The sequence below is a fragment of the Periplaneta americana genome, chromosome 12, assembly GCF_040183065.1.
Source record: "Periplaneta americana isolate PAMFEO1 chromosome 12, P.americana_PAMFEO1_priV1, whole genome shotgun sequence".
NCBI lineage: Eukaryota > Metazoa > Arthropoda > Insecta > Blattodea > Blattidae > Periplaneta > Periplaneta americana.
Genome location: NC_091128.1, coordinates 136801089 through 136820003, shown reverse-complemented (window position 1 = coordinate 136820003; position 18915 = coordinate 136801089). Strand labels below are relative to the sequence as shown.

Below are 18915 nucleotides of genomic sequence, written 5' to 3'. Positions count from 1 at the left end.
TAGGAGTCTATTAAAATGTTTGACACTTGTTCGCTTTAATAACTTATAGGCCTGCATCTAATTTTTTTTTTTTTAGAAAATGACCATATTATTCATGCTTAAGATGACTAGATCTGTAAAAGAATAGGCCTATTTCAGGTAGGCCTATAGTCTAATTTGAAAGCTAACAAAGTTGCTAAAAACGTATTTATTTAGACTTATGTAAATTAAATTTCTGGCAGAATATTTGCAAGTCCGGTCCAAACATCTGAGGTCTATTGTTCTATAAACAAATGATAAAATAATACGCCTATAATTTAGGCTGTAGTTAAGAATAATAAAAAAATATTGCATACCTTTACTTAAGTTAAGTTTAAATTAAATAGATGCTAATTTTAGCATAAATTTTAAGTTACGCGGTTTGATAATAACTTAAGTTATTAGGTCTGCGCTAATTCAATAGTTCAATTTTTAAAATAGATTTAGATTCCACTTCTACTTATATCTAATAAGCCTAATGCAAAACAAAAATGTAGAAGAAGTTATAATAAACTGCTTATAGCTTTACGGTCATTAATAACTTAGGCCTATAGCTTATATTTTACAGTCATAATTTTTTCTCTGTTGCCTTAGGCTGTAGCCTATTAAATCAATAAGGCCTATAGGGTAAAGTTGATAATATTGTGATAGGCTACTAATGATAGGCCTATTATGATGCTTCTTTTTGAGAATTTTTTACAATTTTACTGAGCGAGGCAAAACCGGTTTTGTGCAGAAACTTGTCCACGAACATTCCCTTAATACGTTGACGCAAAAAACCAGTCTTCCTCTCGCTCAGTAAAATTGTAAAAAAATCTCAAAAAGAACTATCGTAATATTATTAGTAGACTATCACAATATTACCAATCATTACCCTATTATAGCTATTTTAATACCATTGTGAGCTGTTACAGTTCCAGAATTTTATTTCAATAAATTTAAAATTTATAAATTATTTTATTTACTATGAAAACTGAGGTATTTTTTCGTAAGCGTCATTGAGCACAGACTGTGAGGATCCGATTCAAGTCCAAATGAGAGCAAAATTGTTTTATCTCATAATAACTTCCAGAAGATCTCCGGGGTCCAGTGAAGTACAATAGATTACTGGGCCTAGATAAAAGACGGCAGAAGCTTGATGCTATCACCTCATCTTAAGGCTGAGTTTAAGAAAATACGGGACCTCTACCTTCCTTCATTCTTTTATATGTTACAAAAATAGGCTAGTTAAAGTTAATTAAAATGTCTAAGCACTGCTACGAAAAGAATTGCAATTAAAGTTTCGTTTATGATAATGAAGTAATGAAGTTTCAGTATTTTGTGAAGATAATTCAGATGAGTTAGACCCGACTTCATTAAAGTTATTTGTTAAATGCTTCTAGTAGGCCTATACGTTTTCATTAGTAGACCTAACTAACTTCAGGCTCTATTAGATATACATTCCAATTGAACAACAACATTAAATTTTTCGCCAGATACCTTATCATAATCATCCTCTTTCACAATAGCCCTGCCAAGACTGGATTTCGTTACCTGCTGGCATCAGGAACTGTCGAAATAAAATTGAATCCAAACGCAAACTTACTAGGCACGTGGTCAGTAATTGAGACTCTTTCAGATATGGCTTCTTGTAAATAGTTCTCTTAATCTACCACAAAATATTTCAATATCCGGTAATTTCATCACTATACAATTTTGTTATTCTAAGTTTAATTTCTAATTCAGTAAATACAAGAATATTCTTTGTTCTTAAATTCTAGCTTTCATTAATCAGTTAATCTTTGCGTACTTTGCTTTTTATTGTAATTGTAATTTTAATTTAATAAGTTATTAATTATAATTTTATTCTTCGTATTATAATTAATTGTAATTCCTTGGTAGAGGGGCAGAGAAAACCTGACGGCCTTAACTCTACCAGCTTAAATAAATAAATAGGCCTATTACACTAAGGGTGCTATTCATAGATATTTCGCAGCACGCGCTACGAGCGTACTAAGCTAGCCCCGGCTATCCACTGGTTACTAGTACAGAATTCATATCATATCCTATCGCTAACACTGGTTTATGAATACGAAAAACGCTGATCATCCACCGGAAGCCCGCGCTAAAAATGTCTATGAACACGGCCCTATTAGTCTAAGTACTATACTAGTATTTCTTTTTCCATAAACTACAGTTTAGCCTAGGCCTACTTAAAAACTAATATAGGCCTAATCAATTAAAATTAGTTTATACAAAAGTGTCAATAAAATAAAATAAAATAACGATAAGAATACATATAAAAATAAGCCTTAAATGTCAATAAAGCTGACATAAGACAGAATTGAAGCTAAAGACTCGGATATTACAGAAGTTGAAATTGTCTCGTACGTACATAGGCCTAGACTTAACACAAATTGGCCTACTATTTAAAATGCATTATAGGCCTACTATTAACTTATTTAATTTAACATTAATTAATCAAATAGTTATAGGCCAATGTTCATTTCAATTGGGCCTATTTCTTAGTTAAGATAAGGATAGGCCTAGTAGTCCTACCTAAGTATACGATAATGAAAAAATTGAACAAAATTACACTATTTTTCTTCATAAAAGAAAAAGTAAAGAAGGTAATTAGTCTATTCCGTTCGTTTACCTAGCTTGATAAATCTGTAGTTACTCGTAGGCTATATTTAAAAATTGACCTAAATATCATTGTAATATAATAAAATAGGTATAATTAGTCTGAATATAGCCCTATTTAATTTAAATATCTTTAATAAGAATAAGAAAATATAAATATAATTTTAACAGAGGCCCTACTCAACAATCAGTTAGGCCTACACTGTCCGCATTTCACGAGAAGATCCTAGCGAGTTTTTGTCCCCACTCTTATAACCTACTCCCAACACGGAACCGGCCGGCCATCGTCTGAGTCTTGTTTGTCCCAGCCGGCCAATGACATCACCCCCATCCACCTGCTCCTTCAAGAACGCCGAGTCACTGGCTTACTCTCTCCGCTTACCCCGCAAGGACCATACTCCCCTCGCAGGGATCCTCTCCTGAAATTTGGACAGTATTTAGGCCTATCTCTATTGTCCGTCCCAGGAATTTGTAGAGTGACTTAACGCATTTGGGGGCGGAGTCTATCTGTGCCGGAGTATATTGCGGGCAGCATCCAAGGGGTAAGATGCTCGTGGTAGACAGGTCAGAAAGAAATGATCCCCTTCCTGTAAGCGATTGATAGCTTCGTTCAACCAATGCCTCCCCCCAGAGCGGTCATTGGCCCAAGTCCTCCCACAAACCATTTGCGCGGAGGTTTTATTTCGTATTTCTACTCTACAGATTCCGGGAACGGACCATAGATATTTTTAATTAGTCACATATGCAAAAATGAGGCTGTCGCTTATTTGTTCACTGTTTCCTGTCATTAGAAACCGCTCCAATGTGAGAGGTCTATAGAAAATAGTCTATCCAGGCATACAAATTCGTAGCATTCGGTCCTGTCGAATGGCAGTGACGTCATAATATAGGCCTATAGGCCTACTGTAGCATATTATTTTCTAATAGTAGAACACTGAAATATTTTTTTTTCTTTCCCTATTTTCTAAGTTATATCTGTCGCTTTCTTGCTTATTTCGTTTCTTTCCTTCTTACTTAAGCTTATTACGTTCCTCTGTTCTTTATTTTTTTCGTTTTTCTTGTTTTTCTTCTTTTGTTCTCCCGGTCTTCCATAATTGCCTTTCTTTTTTGTTTCTTTCATACAGGCATTTACTTTTTCTTCAATGCTGCTTTCCCTTGTCTATGTAGGCTATTTCAACTTAACGACCATTATCCTTTTCAAGTCCTCCTTCTTTCATAACGCTCTTCTTCATTCATAAAGTTCTTCTTCCTGAATGTTCCTCTTATTTCTTAACGCTCTTCTTCCTTCTTTCCTTTCCTTTCCTTTCCTTTCCTTTCCTTTCCTTTCCTTTCCTTTCCTTTCCTTTCTTTTCACTTGCCTTGCCTTTCTTTCCTTTTCCTTTCACTTGCCTTGCTTTTCCTTTCCTTTCCTTTCACTTTCCTTTCCTTTCACTTTCCTTTCCTTTCCTCTCACTTTCCTCTCCTTTTCTTTCACTTGCCTTTCCTTTCCTTTCCTTTTCTTTTCTTTCCTGTTCTTTCCTTTCCTTTCCTTTCCTTTCCTTTCCTTTCCTTTCCTTTCCTTTCCTTTCCTTTCCTTTCTTTTCCTTTCCTTTCCTTTCTTTTCACTTGCCTTGCCTTTCCTTTCCTTTTCCTTTCCTTTCACTTGCCTTGCTTTTCCTTTCCTTTCACTTTCCTTTCCTTTCTTTTCCTTTCACTTTCCTTTCCTTTTCCTTTCCTTTCCTTTCACTTGCCTTGCTTTTCCTTTCCTTTCCTTTCACTTTCCTTTCCTTTCCTTTCACTTGCCTTTCATTTCCTTGCCTTTCATTTCCTTTCCTTTCATTTCCTTTCCTTTCACTTGCCTTTCCTTTCACTTGCCTTTCCTTTTCTTTCCTTTCTTTTCCTTTCCTTTCACTTGCCTTTCACTTGCCTTTCCTTTTCTTTCCTTTCCTTTCCTTTCCTTTCCTTTCCTTTCCTTTCACTTGCTTTCACTTGCTTTTCACTTGCCTTTCCTTTCCTTTCCTTTCCTTGTCTTTCCTTTCCTTTCACTTGTCTTTCCTTTCCTTTCCTTTAACTTGCCTTTCCTTTCCTTTCACTTGCCTTTCCTTTCCTTTCACTTGCCTTTCCTTTCCTTTCCTTTCACTTGCCTTTCCTTTCCTTTCCTTTCACTTGCCTTTCCTTTCCTTTCCTTTCACTTGCCTTTCCTTTCCTTTCCTTTCACTTGCCTTTCCTTTCCTTTCACTTGCCTTTCCTTTCCTTTCCTTTCCTTTCACTTGCCTTTCCTTTCCTTTCCTTTCCTTTCCTTTCCTTTCCTTTCCTTTCCTTTCCTTTCCTTTCCTTTCCTTTCCTTTCACTTGCCTTGCCTTGCCTTTCACTTGCCTTGCCTTGCCTTTCCATTTCCTTTAGTTTCGTTTTGTTTCCTTTCCTTTTCTTGTCTCTTCCTGTTGTCGCTTTTCCGTCATTCTTTCCATTTTCTTTTTCCTCTTGTCTTCATATGTTGTAAATATTGTTCCATTTTTTCTTTTGCTTTTTATTATTAAATAACTTACTTCCTTGTTTTTTTTCGCTCTTCCGTTTCTAATCCATATGTCACTTTTCTCTCTCCTTTTGACTTTCTTTTTCCCTCTGTCTCCATTTTTTCTTCGTTCCCCCCCTTTTTATGTCTCATTTTTCTCTTCACTGTTTCGCTCTCCTCTTCAGTCCTTTATCCTTGACTGTCTTGATGTTTTCAATTATGTAACTTAGTCTACAGGCTCACTACCTCTCTCTCTCTCTCTCTCTCTCTCTCTCATTTTCTCTCACCTCTTTTTTCACATTTTCATTCTTTCTTCGCTTTTCTATTTCCTTTTCTGTTTTTTTTTCTCACTATTTCCCCATATTTCCCAGTTTGTGGTGTTCAATGTAATTGATTGAGAGTGGAATTAGATAGGCCTACAAGAAACAGATAATCCTACTTCGTGGAATAGCTACAGTCTTGACCTAGATTTTAATGAATACGAGTTAGATGATAAAGTATTAGCTAAAATCTTAAATACAATCTCACGTAAGATAAGCGCAGTAATTAACTAATTTAAATATACTTAACTTACAATACGGCACGTCGTAAAAGAGCAGTGTCGATCTGAAAACGTGTCATGCTAAGAAAAATATTTAACTTACTAGACCAAAATCCCACACATGTTGTGGCTTGCTAACCCTCCTATTTGTTTCTCTGCCATTTAGTTTGTCTTCATTTTGCTGTAAATTTTACTGCGATCAAGGAAGAAAAGTTATTGTGATTATTTAATTTAAACTTATGTAATACTGTACAGGCCTGTCGTAGATTTAGTACATGAGATGGTAACAGGAGATTCTGAGAGCCAAGTCTTAAAGCAATAATACAAACTTAGCCTATTACTTTTACTCTTCTTCTTTTCTGGATGACTTCAGTTTGTTTCATGTTCCTCATTTTATATCGTGAAATAGGCCTAGGCCTATATCTGTTGTTAGTTTGTGAAACGAGATCTTACACTACTAGATATGTTCTATTAATTGCAAAAGGTTTTCCATTCTTTGCAAACTCTTGTATCACTGTAGGCCCTATTGTAAGCTATATCGCTCAATTTTTTTCTGATAAATAAACATTTTTGTTAAACTACCCATTAAAATTTTTATCTATTTTTGCATTATTTAACCGCCCTAAAATTTTACTTGTATCCCAAATTTTCTTTCTTAAGCAAATAAGTAGGTAGGTAAGTAAATAAATAAATAAATAAATAAATAAAAAATAAGTAAATAAATAATTCTGCCACTACCACTAAAACTAATATTACACAATCACGATCCACAACCACTGTTAACAATAGGCCTACCGCTACCTAGTCGAAATTCCACTACTAATACCACTAATATTAATACTAATAATAGGCCTACTATTACAACTATCACCAATACTACCACGACCACTAATACTAATACTACCACTATTAGGCCTACTTCCAGTATTCAGTATGCTTTTAGTAGGGAGTAAGCTTCGTCTCTCCGACTATGTTTCAGGAACTATGACTTGTTAGCCTACATCTTAGAACTCTGGATGAAGTTCGATCTGATGCCGTTCTGTGGTAAAAACGTAACACGGCGAACGCTAAGCTCCGCCCACGACCCCTTTCCACTTTTCCCCTACAAGCTCACCAGACACTCTACGTGATAGGCTAGTGTTGTGTCGAATGCACATTTCATGTGGGTGGGGATAACTTCCCCTACTGGCGTTCGCCGTATTACGTTTTTGCCCGTTCTGTTTATGTGAGCCAACCAGTTTCCTATAAAACTATAGACCTAAGTTATAATAAGAGAAAAATCTTTTCATACGACAACAGACCTGACAGACAAACTGACCATAATAAGTATTCAAGTACCCAGAATGCTTGGCGTATATAATAGGTCGTCCAAATTTCACGAGAGGATCCCTGCGGGGGAGTATGGTCCTTGCGGGGTAAGAGGAGAGAGTAAGCCAATAACTCAGCGTTCTTGAAGGAGCAGGTGGATGGAAGTGATGCCATTGGCCGGCTGGGACAGACAAGACTCAGTCAGTGGCCGGCCGATTCCATGTCGGAATAGTTTATAAGAGTGGGGGAAAAACTCGCATTCCTTGCTCGGATCTTCTCGTGAAATGAGGACAGTAGACATATTATGATATCGAATAGCTTAGTTTCACATAGTGTCTTTTCTGAACTAAACTCGTAATAAAATTAAAGCAGCTAACGAGGTATCTTTGTGGCACCATACCCTAGTATTTGCCGAAAGATACTGCGAGTGTGGTTGGGTACAGCCCTCGTGCAATAATTATTAAATTAAAGGTAGCGAACCATTCTAACTTATATGAACACTTTCTCCATTAACCGAAGTACAATTCATGACATGTGCAAAGCCATTCGAATTTTTAATCAAAGCTGAAAGAAGCTACAATTTTAACAACGAGAAGACTGTAAAGTAACACAGACTAAGAGCTTATCTTTTGAAAGGAGGAAACGTTAACAGAGTTAAGAGCACAAGCGTACTTATCACAGGGTTAACCACCCCGTTCAAAGCATACATACACTCTTCAGCATGATCGTTTTTACATTCTCGTCTCTCTTCTCTTCGTCATGTATTTACATCATTCTTCTTATTAACTTACAATCCAATGCGGTGTAGGCCTATCATTTGACAGCCACTGAACAGGTACACTTTGCGGGTCTCCCTGGACGTATGGTCAGCACGGCACAGATCCACCACTGAGGCAACTGCACAAGACAGAAGACAAACACCCATTCTCTTGAACAGAAGATTTATTATTATTATTATTATTATTATTATTATTATTATTATTATTATTATTATTATTATTATTTACAATCACGCAATCAGAATGCTAGGAATAATACGGTCAATAACTTATTCTTTTTCCACGCCCGATTCTCTTTTAATGCTATACTATACATTGGTGCGATCGAAACTCGAATATGCATCTGTAGTTTGGAACTCGATTACAACTACGGACTCGGCTAAATTAGAAAATATACAAAGAAAATTTATATCCTTATGTTCATTCAGATTTCTGCCCATTAATTCCGGGTATAGTTATGAGAGAAAATGTGAATATTTTAATTGTCAAAATCTATATGCTAGACGCCATGAGCTAGATTATCTGTTCTTTTGTAAAGTCCTCAAAGGTGATATAAGTTATCCTGTGACTCTTTCTTAAACAATATTACCTTACGTATTCCAACAAAAGATATGAGAGCCCACAAACTTTTCTATATTAGAAATTCGAAATTTCTTTCACCAGTCTCCAGATGCATTAAAAATGCCAACATGCATGGCTGCGAATTCGATCCCTTCAATGTATAGACTTAGTTTGCTCTTGGCAACGATTTATCATTTGTGTATTATTTTAGGCATTATACTCAATTAACATTGTCTCATAGTATTCATAGTTATCCATTCATCGTCATTATTGTAATTAATTGTAATTATATTTATGTGTAATAATTATTTTTGTTTTATGTTTTTGTTATATTTGTGTTGAACTGTAATTGGCCACTGGCTGTTGTGCAGCACATTAAATAAATAAATAAATAAATAAATAAATTATTATTATTATTATTATTATTATTATTATTATTATTATTATTATTAAAACACGGGAATTTTATTTGAAGCAAGTAGGCCTAACGAGATAGGTTTGAAAATAAAACTCGATAAAACAAAGTATAGGCCTATGATTATGTCTCGTGACAGAACATAGTAGGCTACGAAACGGAAATATAAAAATTGTAAATTTATCATTTGAAAAGATGGAAAAATTCAAGTACCTTGGAGTAAAGGTAACAAATATAAATGACACTCGGGAGGAAATTAAACTCAGAATAAATATGGGAAATTCCTGTGATTACTCCGTTGAGAAGCTTTTATCATCCAGTCTGCTCTCATAAAATCTGAAAGTTGGAATTTATAAAACAGTTATAGCCTATTACCGATTGTTGTGAATGGTTGTAAAACTTGGACTCTCACTTTGAGAGAGAAACAGAGGTTAAGAGTGTTCGAGAATAAGTTGCTTAGGAAAATATTTGGGGCTATGAGGGATGAAGTTACAGAAGAATGGGGAGAGTTACACAACGCAGAACTGCAGGTATTGTATTCTTCATCTAACATAATTAGGAACATTAAATCCAAACATTTGAGATGAGCAGAGCATGTAGCACGTATGGGCGAATCCAGAGATGCATACGCCTAGAAGACTTGAGGGGAAAAATGTTTTTGGAGAGATCGGGACGTAGATGGAAGGATAATATTGAAATGGATTTGAGGGAGGTGGGATATGAAGGTAGGAACTGGATTAATCTTGCTCAGGATAGGGACCGATGGCGGGCTTATGTGAGGGCGGCAATGAACCTCCGGTTTCTCTAAAAGCCATTTCTGAGTAGGCATAATAATAATAATAATAATAATAATAATAATAATAATAATAATAATAATAAATCACCATCATCATAATCATCATCAAAATATGTCACCTTTACAAACTAGAAATTTCGGTTTAGGTTTAATTACAACCGAAGAGAAATTCATTTCAATTTACTGTAGGCTTGTAGTATTGTGGAATTTCCATAGGCCTAAGCCTACAATATAACAGGATTGCATTGATGATGTGTTTTGAACTTAGCTGTCTTATAAATTAAGTCATTCATTCATTTTATTCCATAGATCTTACATAAGCTTAAGCATTGAAGCTGTAAGATGTGGAACAAGACAAAATTTTACAATATTACAATTGCAATTTTTACAAATTTTTATAGTTTCACAATTTAGTAATTTTCTACCATTTTTACAATTTTGTGCAATTTTTTTTACAATATTTTGGCGAGATGTAGTGAGATGAGGTGAGATCCGAGGATTCTCCAAAATATTACCCGGCATTTGTCTTTTGGTTGGGGAAAACCTCGGAAAAACCCAACCAGGTAATCAAATCAAAGGGGTTGATGCCAAGGACTCGCCATAGACCATCCGGCTTCAGTCCCACGGCTGTGGAAAACCTCGGAAGAAACCAAGATTGTCCTCGAAGATTTCCTGTTTTCAGATATGTGAAGTTCTTTGTTGCCACCACTTGCACCGATATACACACAAATATACCACTTTACTTAGCCTGCAACAGTTCCTACATCTGACTTTAGCCTAATTATAAACTTGGTATAGGCTACGAGGGTGCTTCAAGAAGTAAGGTAACAAGAGCTTTCATGAACAAACTTTATTTCATTAGCAAATATACTTATACACAGTAGTCGGTCGTTTGTACAAATTGATTTTCAACACTGTCAGCATGCTTGTCCATACACTTGTTCCACCGGCAGACCAAGGCATCGATGCCGGTGTAGAATAAATCTGCGTCAAGTCCCTGAAGCCACGTCATGACGGCTTGGCGAACGGCTGTAACGGTGTTGATTCGCTTACCACCCCAGTGCTGCTGCAATGGTCCGAAGAGATGGAAATCACTTGGTCCCAGGTCGGGGCTGTAGGGAGAGTGCTCCAGCATCTCGCGCCGTAACAGTAGCCTATGCTGTTGGCTGCTCGCTATCGTTAATGAGCAGTGTTCACGTGGGTGCCAAAGCAACTCACAGATCACAAAGCCACTTGGATGGGATTGTCTCTCATGCACTTGATGCGGTTCCATAGGGAAGGAGTGCTGTTCCTGCACCGTATCGTTACAGGGGATGAAACGTGCGACATCGGAGACGAAGCAAGCATTCATGTCATGGAAACATGCACCTCGCATGAAATTCACAATTATTACCATTATTACCATCATAATCATCATTACTTTGTAAGGCCTCATTGTCTAGAAAACATCTACATAGTCTACTAATAGACTGAACTTTTTCTTTTGCTGCAAATCTGGCTTTCAAGTAATAGCTTCCTGTGAAGCAGGCTTGAATAATTTCAAGGGAAAAATTGTTCAGGGGCCGGGCATCGATCCCGTGATCCTTCGCTTAACGCACGAATGCTCTACCGACTGAGCTACCCAGGGACTATACGCGATACCGTCATAATTCTTCCCTTTATATCCACACAACTCAAATGGGCTGACAAGGCGCCAGAAACCCTACTTTGAGTGCACACAAACTCTGTGTGACTTAAATTGTGGCTTTCTGTTAACTTACCTACAGTAATGTATATATTATACAAATCTGGCTTCCAGGTAATAGCTTCCTGTGAAGCGGACTTGAATAATTTCAAGGAAAAAATTGTTCCGGGGCCAGGTATCGATCCCGGAACCCTTCGCTTAGCGCACGAATGCTCTACCGACTGAGCTATCCAAGAACTATACACGACACCGTCTGGTGTCTTGTCAGCCTATTTGAGTTGTGTGGATATAAAGGGAGGAATTGTGACGGTTCCGTGTATAGTTCCTGGGTAGCTCAGTCGGTAGAGCATTCGTGCTCTACCGACTGAGCTACCCAGGAACTATACACGAAACCGTCACAATTATTCCCTTGAAATTATTTTTTCTTTTACTGTTAATAAATAAGGAATTCACAGCATTTGAAAGAGTGCCTCTATCTTCGTCTTCAGGTGAACAAAAGATTTGTACGAGAAGGATGCCCTGTTCTTTGGAGGCCTGTCAAACAGCCAAATTTCAAGCAGATTTATCTGCTTGCAACGACACCAACGAGTAGGAACCCCTGGGGTCAGTCAATCAGATTTAGCTAACAAAATGTACCGCTACTGAAGTATCAGTGCTATGAAATTTCTGTTTATCGTTTATTTTCTTGGGTTATTATTAAAATATACTACATTGATGAAATTATTTAGGCTACCATGCACCCAAACAAAAAGAAAAAGCTTTAGTTTCCTGGATTGCTCACAAACAAATTTTATAACCCGAAAAGTGAGAAGTCTGAATTCATTGTATGACTGTGGTTGAAGTAGGCATACTTATAGTTGTAAATCATTTATTTTGTGCGAATTCACTTAAAATAGTTTTTTGAGTAGTGAAACAATTTCTATTATTGTTTTATTGTTATCGCCGCGGTCTCATGCTAAGGCCTAACATTCGGCAGATTTTAGAAATTTAATTGTATGTTTTCAATTTCTTATGTCGCCGCTCCAATCACTCGTCTCAATTTCAATGTTGCTGCTTCCATTATAAAATGACACCTACTTGTCTAATCCACGTGAACTAAAACTGAGGTTGCAATATCTTGTGCTGAGGACGAACATTAAGATATGTGATTAAAATTATTATGAAGGAGTTATTATTAAGAGTTAAGAACTGTCAACGTACTCGTATATGAAACACTAATAATAATAATAATAATAATAATAATAAGAATAATAATAATAATAATAATAATAATAATAATAATAATAATAATAATAATAGCCATTTAACAATATAACAAACTGGTGCTTATTCTTATCGAGGAAGTAGACGTGACAACGTGACGCTTAGAGTGAAACCTACAGAGCAACAATCGGTCGGCAAAACTGTATTTCAAAAGCACACCGCACGTTATTGTATGATGCCGGCATGTTAAGCATGAGGCGGAGGTGATAATAATTATGACTACTTGCAACAATGACAATAATAATAATAATAATAATAATAATAATAATAATAATAATAATAATAATAATAATAATATAATAAATTTCTTGGAAACAAATGGACTTAGCGAAGTACTTCCCATAGTCCATCCAGCCATTCTTGAGTATTATCGCTTTTAAAGTAACCACCATGTCCCGCTACTCGATTTACTTACTCCCTTATGGCTTTCTACAATCTGTTTGCAACACCCTTTCCTCTCTCTCAAACCGCCGAAAAATTCTTGCGGATTTGTTGGGCGAACAGTGATGGATCTTACTGCCTAACTTTGTAGAGCTGAGACGAGATGTTATGGCACCAACCTGCGCGAAGTTCAAAATTGCCGGCAAGCAGGGTAGAGGAGTGGGGGTTGTTTGGGTTACGGTTCTCAAGCTCAGAGCGGCAGGCATATCCGTTTCATCTCTTTCTAAAAACATTCGTCTTATCTTAGTATCACCATTTTCCTACTCAAGAGTCCGAAGGTACCTAATGGAATTACGCCCCCTATTCCATCTTTATATTCTTATTCTCTTTCCGAATCAGACGACTGATCTGTGCTGGAATCAGATGTCCCTAAGTTTATGGAAATGTTCTCCAAAATACTGTCCATCACGTGCTCACTTTCAATGTAATTGTTCTCTACTTTCTTCACATAATAATACACTGATATCCATTTTTGGAAGAAGCGATTGCAGAGTCGGCCTCTGCTTATGCGTAGCGTAGAAATTATAGATGAGTCTTCTTAGGACTTCCTCATCAAAACTGTCTACAGCTGCAACAATCTTCTTCTTCGGCTGTGATTTTTCCGGACTGGAGAAAGAATCTGCTGTTCCTGCCTCAATATTTTTCCCTTCTTTCTTGATTCTTGCCAAGGTTCGCTTTGAAATACCAGTGGCAGCCAGTACTCTTGCACACACGCTTTTCAATGGAATTGGTATTCCATTTACAGCCTCTTCTGACATGAATTTCCATAAATCGTATGCTATTTAATGTCCTTGACTCTGAACTACTCTATGATTTCACACCTTAGACAATGCCATAATGAGGGCGGTCAGAAGGACAATGTTTTCAGTATTAGCAATAGCGGTAGTAGCAGAACGATCTGAACACTCGGAATGCTAGTAACCAACTAACCCAACACCCCTCCAGTTGAGTGTGAGGGCGAGTCCAAGCAAACGAACTAAAATGCGTCCCTCGCGCTGGTGCCATAACTTCTCGTCCGGGCTCTACAAGTTCTAGTGGGATGCAGGAGCAGAATTGGTTGACCGAGGCTGCTGTTACCTGAGTGAGGAAAGATGAAAGGGTGAGAGGGAGGGAGGGAACTTGTCGTTCTATCCCTCACCGGGTCAGTTTAATTGTTGGGCGAACAGCACATGATTTATGATTGTTTTTTATGCAAGAAAGAAGATTATAAGAAAGCTGCCATATTGTGTTATCTTCCTCAAATAAAGACTAGGCCTAACTAATATTTCGCTAGATATAATCATTCTTATGTTTGATGTGTATAATTCGTAGTTGAATTGATTAGATAGTTAAAAATTAATATGAATAAAGCCTTCAAGTAGGTTGTAGATGATAAGTCCTGCATATAAGTTAAAGGCATCGTATCAAAACCAACCTTTTTGTATGAGGAACTCTGCAAACATGTAAAAGAAATATTGCATTAGAAATTATTTTCAAGCTATATTCTTTTCATAGGGCTACTTGATATATAGGCCTAATGGAAATGTAAAAAATCGTAAGATATTAGTTATTATTATTATAAAAGAACTTTATTGAAGTTAGCAGCATTAAAATAGGCAGTCTTATAAAAAATCGATTTGTTAATGTCAAATTTTGAGATATAGGGGAGATTTGGGTAGTATCGGAAATCGGGTAATATCGGACAGTGCGTTTCTTTCATCTACCACAGATGGTAGTACCTGAATGACGTGGTTACGTAACTGTATGCGACATCACAGAAACGTAAACATGTCATTCAGATACAGTCATCTGGTTGTAGATGAAAGAAACTCACTGTCCGATATTACCCGATGTCCGATACTACCCAACTCTCCCCTATATATATATATATATATATATATATATATATATAATCAGTAGAATTGCAAGTGATATCGATTAAAACATAAGCTGAGCTAAGGTTGTCCTCTGTATTCTACTAATGACGACCCTTGCTCTCCGATACTTGCGAATTCAAACCCGACCAAAGCGATGAATCTACGTCAATTCCACGCAAATTTTCACTGCAATATCTTAAAAACTGGTCGAGTTAGTATCAGAGAAACCATATGAATAAACAAAAGTTATGAGCGCCATTTTGTATTTCTAATAATTCGTAACGGTAACGGTTTCACTAAGTCTGAAAATTCTATACAATTAAAAAGTAGTGTATATTCAGTATATAAAATTTCAAGATTACAGATTTATTCATTGCTGAGAAAAATATACTGAATTTCACAATTTTTCAGTACTTAAAAGTAGGCCTACTGAAAGCTGTAGGCTTATGAACCCTATTGGGAATGCTCCGTAACGCCCGATAAGCGCATCTACCTCTTTAGGGATTGTAAAAGATTAAGGCCCAATTGCATAAAACTCCCTGACTAAAGATCAAATTTGATTGAAGATCTGAAAGTGAACTGAGTTTACACACTTCTTCTATTGTATAAAACTTTTCTGCGATCAAATTACCTTGGTTCAAATGCAGTCTAAGTTCACGTGAAAAGGATTTGCCAACATCGCATAAACAGGTGAAGTATGTGATGCGCGGACCATTTTGTACAGGTTTGTTCATTGTTGCCAATTTAGCGACTTCAACTCTTTTTCAACGACAATTTCTTTTAACTTCTATATGGCTTAAATAGGAATTCAGCGACCTTTTTAGCACCCCATAGTGACAAAATTTAATCTTTCTTTGTTGATAATGAGAAATCTAGCGACTTTCCAATTACTTTTTGACGACTTTCCGTACACTTCGTTGGAGACACTGGTTTGTTTTGTGCATTGTAAATAATGGCAGACATTAATAAGGTTGACCGTCCTCCAAATTGTTATCATGTTATGGTGTTTGATACTGCTAAACATAATAAAGTTTTATAAAACGACAATTTTCGTTCAGTAATACAGTTAGTTGAAAATTAATGTAGGCCTACCTGTCATGTCCATTAATAATTAATAGTTGTTATAAACATAATATAATTGTAGGTTATGTTATTTGATACTGCTGAACACGATAAAGCCTTAACTTAAATAAGAATGTTTATGCTCGACCATGCCGAAATGTAGTAATTATACACCTGGTAGCAGCCCTTTAATGGACCTCATTAAAGTACATCTATTCATTAAAGTTCAGGCTTTCCACCAATCAGAAAGCAATATGAAAGCGCAAGTATCGATTATTCTCGGATATGCAATCGAAAGACAACTAGCGAAACGTCACGGAGGCTGGAAATCCAATACTGTCGCAGAAGGTTATGTTCTGTTACTATAATAATTAGCGTTAATTGTAAATAATGTTCAAATAAATTCAATTTGTCATCTCGTTTTTCAATGTATAAATCAATTTCCAGCTTATATCAAGATTAATGTTCATTTTACTCTCTAGACTATATCAAGGTCAATTATATTTGTTCCTCGGAAAAAATCAATACTTTCGCGTCTGCGCCCATCTCACAATACGAGATTGCACAAGGTCACTTCCGCTCCCCAGTCAGATAGAATAATATGAATACTTATGAATAATTTCAAGTCAGAAATATGGTCGAGCATAAAAAGTCGTATGAAACTTGCCTATAATGGTAATTAAGACGCTCGTATGAAAATTATGAAACTCGCTTGCGCTCGTTTCATGAACATACTCGCGTCTTAATTACTACCATTATAGGCTCGTTGCACAATGTACTATTGTGTATTAAGGCAAGAAATTGAAGAAAATATATGTTATAAATGTACCTACCATATCTATTAATATTAATAATAATGGTTATTCTTTTTGCACAATCTGCTACTCTTATATTTCAAGCAGAAAAGAAATAACTATCATCTAACTTAATCGGAGAAATTTCTTCAGTCAAAGTTGACTTTAGTTTAAGACAAATTAACCTCAGATTAGACTTTATACAACACAAAAGTCCAAGTTCAGCTAGAACGAGGATCAATTTAACCTCTGATCTAAGATTAAATGGTTTATACAATCGGCCCTAAAGGTGTCAAACTTGGATTGAAAGCAAAAGACGAGGATGATATTAACTAGAACGTTGGCAGTGTATTCTCTGCAGCCTCATTCGCAGTCAAGTAAGATGAGATGTGCTGTAGGTGACTTAGTTTTGAAGGAACGTGTTGCACGTCGCATACTTCCAAATGTCAGGTACAACTTACAACGCGTGTTTAGAATTTAATGAACTCCCAGCGCAGCTTTTATCCCCAAGTTCATAGCTATATCGTGGTCCTTTGTTTGCAAGACAGCTAATCTATATTGCAGCGTTTCATCTTGACCGACGATGTGCGTCCGTAGCAAAGTCAATGCCGCTTTCGTGTAGGCTATAGATACAGTAAAACGATCTTTGTGAGTATAATTTAGTCTACTAAAATTGAATAGGTTATTTCAGAAAGCACAGATGTGACATTTTTAGCTGTTTTCAGTCAGGTGTGGATTTGTAGAGAGTGTTCCAGAAAGCATCGTTTGGTGCGGAAATCAGACGTGCTCCATCTTTAAATCTGTTTTTAAGAGCTTTGAATATTAGATTATGTTTAATGCAGAAACAACACATGTGAAGCACATACCTTCTTTCTGCAGTAAATGGAAATTATTTACTTTGTTTGCTATACTACCCTGTGACCAATAGTTACGCTTATCAAACTTGCAAATTAATTAACTAATAGTTGGTAACTTATGTAAGTTATGTATTTATTTACACTGCACGTGGGCAAGCACCCGGTGGCAGTGGTATACACAATATAAAAATACACAATATAAACAATACACAATAAAATTACAATGCACAATACAATTATACAATACACAATACAATTATATACACAATTCAATAAGAATACACAGTACAATTTAACACAATAATTACAATTAGTAATAAAACATAAAATACCTAATTTTACAATACAATCTACATATGTATACTTAGGCCCTACATAAGTTTCAATAGTCTTTCACTTTACTCTCATCTCACTCACTGCAGTGGCACTATGACGCATTTCACTGACACTTTAGGACACATTTCACTGACACTATTGAACACATTTCATTGACGCTATAAATTATCACTGATCGGAACTATTCACTGCACTGTAAAACCATAACTTCACTTCACTGACTCACCTCGCTTCACTGATACAACAGTTCAAATAAGACAGATAATTACACCCTTATGCATACTTATAGACAGAACCACATTTAAGCTAAACATTTCTAATCTAAGACTCTCTTACACGCTATTTTTAAATAATTTACAATTCAAACCAAGGGAGTAACTCGTCAGGCTAAATAAATACATGTCACTTTAAAAAATTAAATGTTAAATGTCACCTTAATTTTAATTTGCACTTTATACACAACTTTTTAAGTTATTCTTGAATCTCCTTAAGGAAGGACAGCCCTCAAAGACCGCTGCAGGTAGGTCATTCCAATCATTTATAGTTCTATTTAAAAATGAGAATTTACCTACATCCGTTTTCTATTTCCTACATTTGATTTTAAAATCATGATCGTTCCTACCGTAGTACGTTGGCTTTTCTAACCGAGCCATTATGTCTACCCATGCTTTGTGACCTAGATGTGCTCTATACAATGATGTTATTCTAGTTTTCCTACATCTGTTTTCCAAAGTTTCCCATTTAAGTTCTTTTATCGCATCGTTTCCATCTTCTCTTTTACCTTTAACAAATTTAGCTGCCCTATACTGGATTCTTTCTAAGGAATTTACCTGATATCTTATCTTCACTTTTAATAAATGATTGGCGCCATTCCCTTGATGATGAAGACGAAGTTTAGAAATGTGTCTTAGAACTGATATTTTTTTTGTACCAGAACCTGTAAAAGTTTAATATTTAGTATTTGTCTGATTCTATAACGAAATGTAGACCTAGGCTCTGTCTGATTGCTATATTCTTGTATAGAAAAGAAAAATAATAATTAATTAGATATTAAAAAGTCATTTCGTGCAGTGACAACACATGTGCAAAAT

At 36.0% G+C, this 18915-nt stretch overlaps 1 protein-coding gene across 1 annotated transcript in view; it reads left to right on the top strand.

Moving 5' to 3' along the window:
- Cyp4c3 (Cytochrome P450 4c3) overlaps window positions 1–18915 on the top strand; it is a 348264-nt gene that overhangs the window by 5504 nt on the left and 323845 nt on the right. The gene's annotated exons all lie outside the window — the stretch shown is intronic.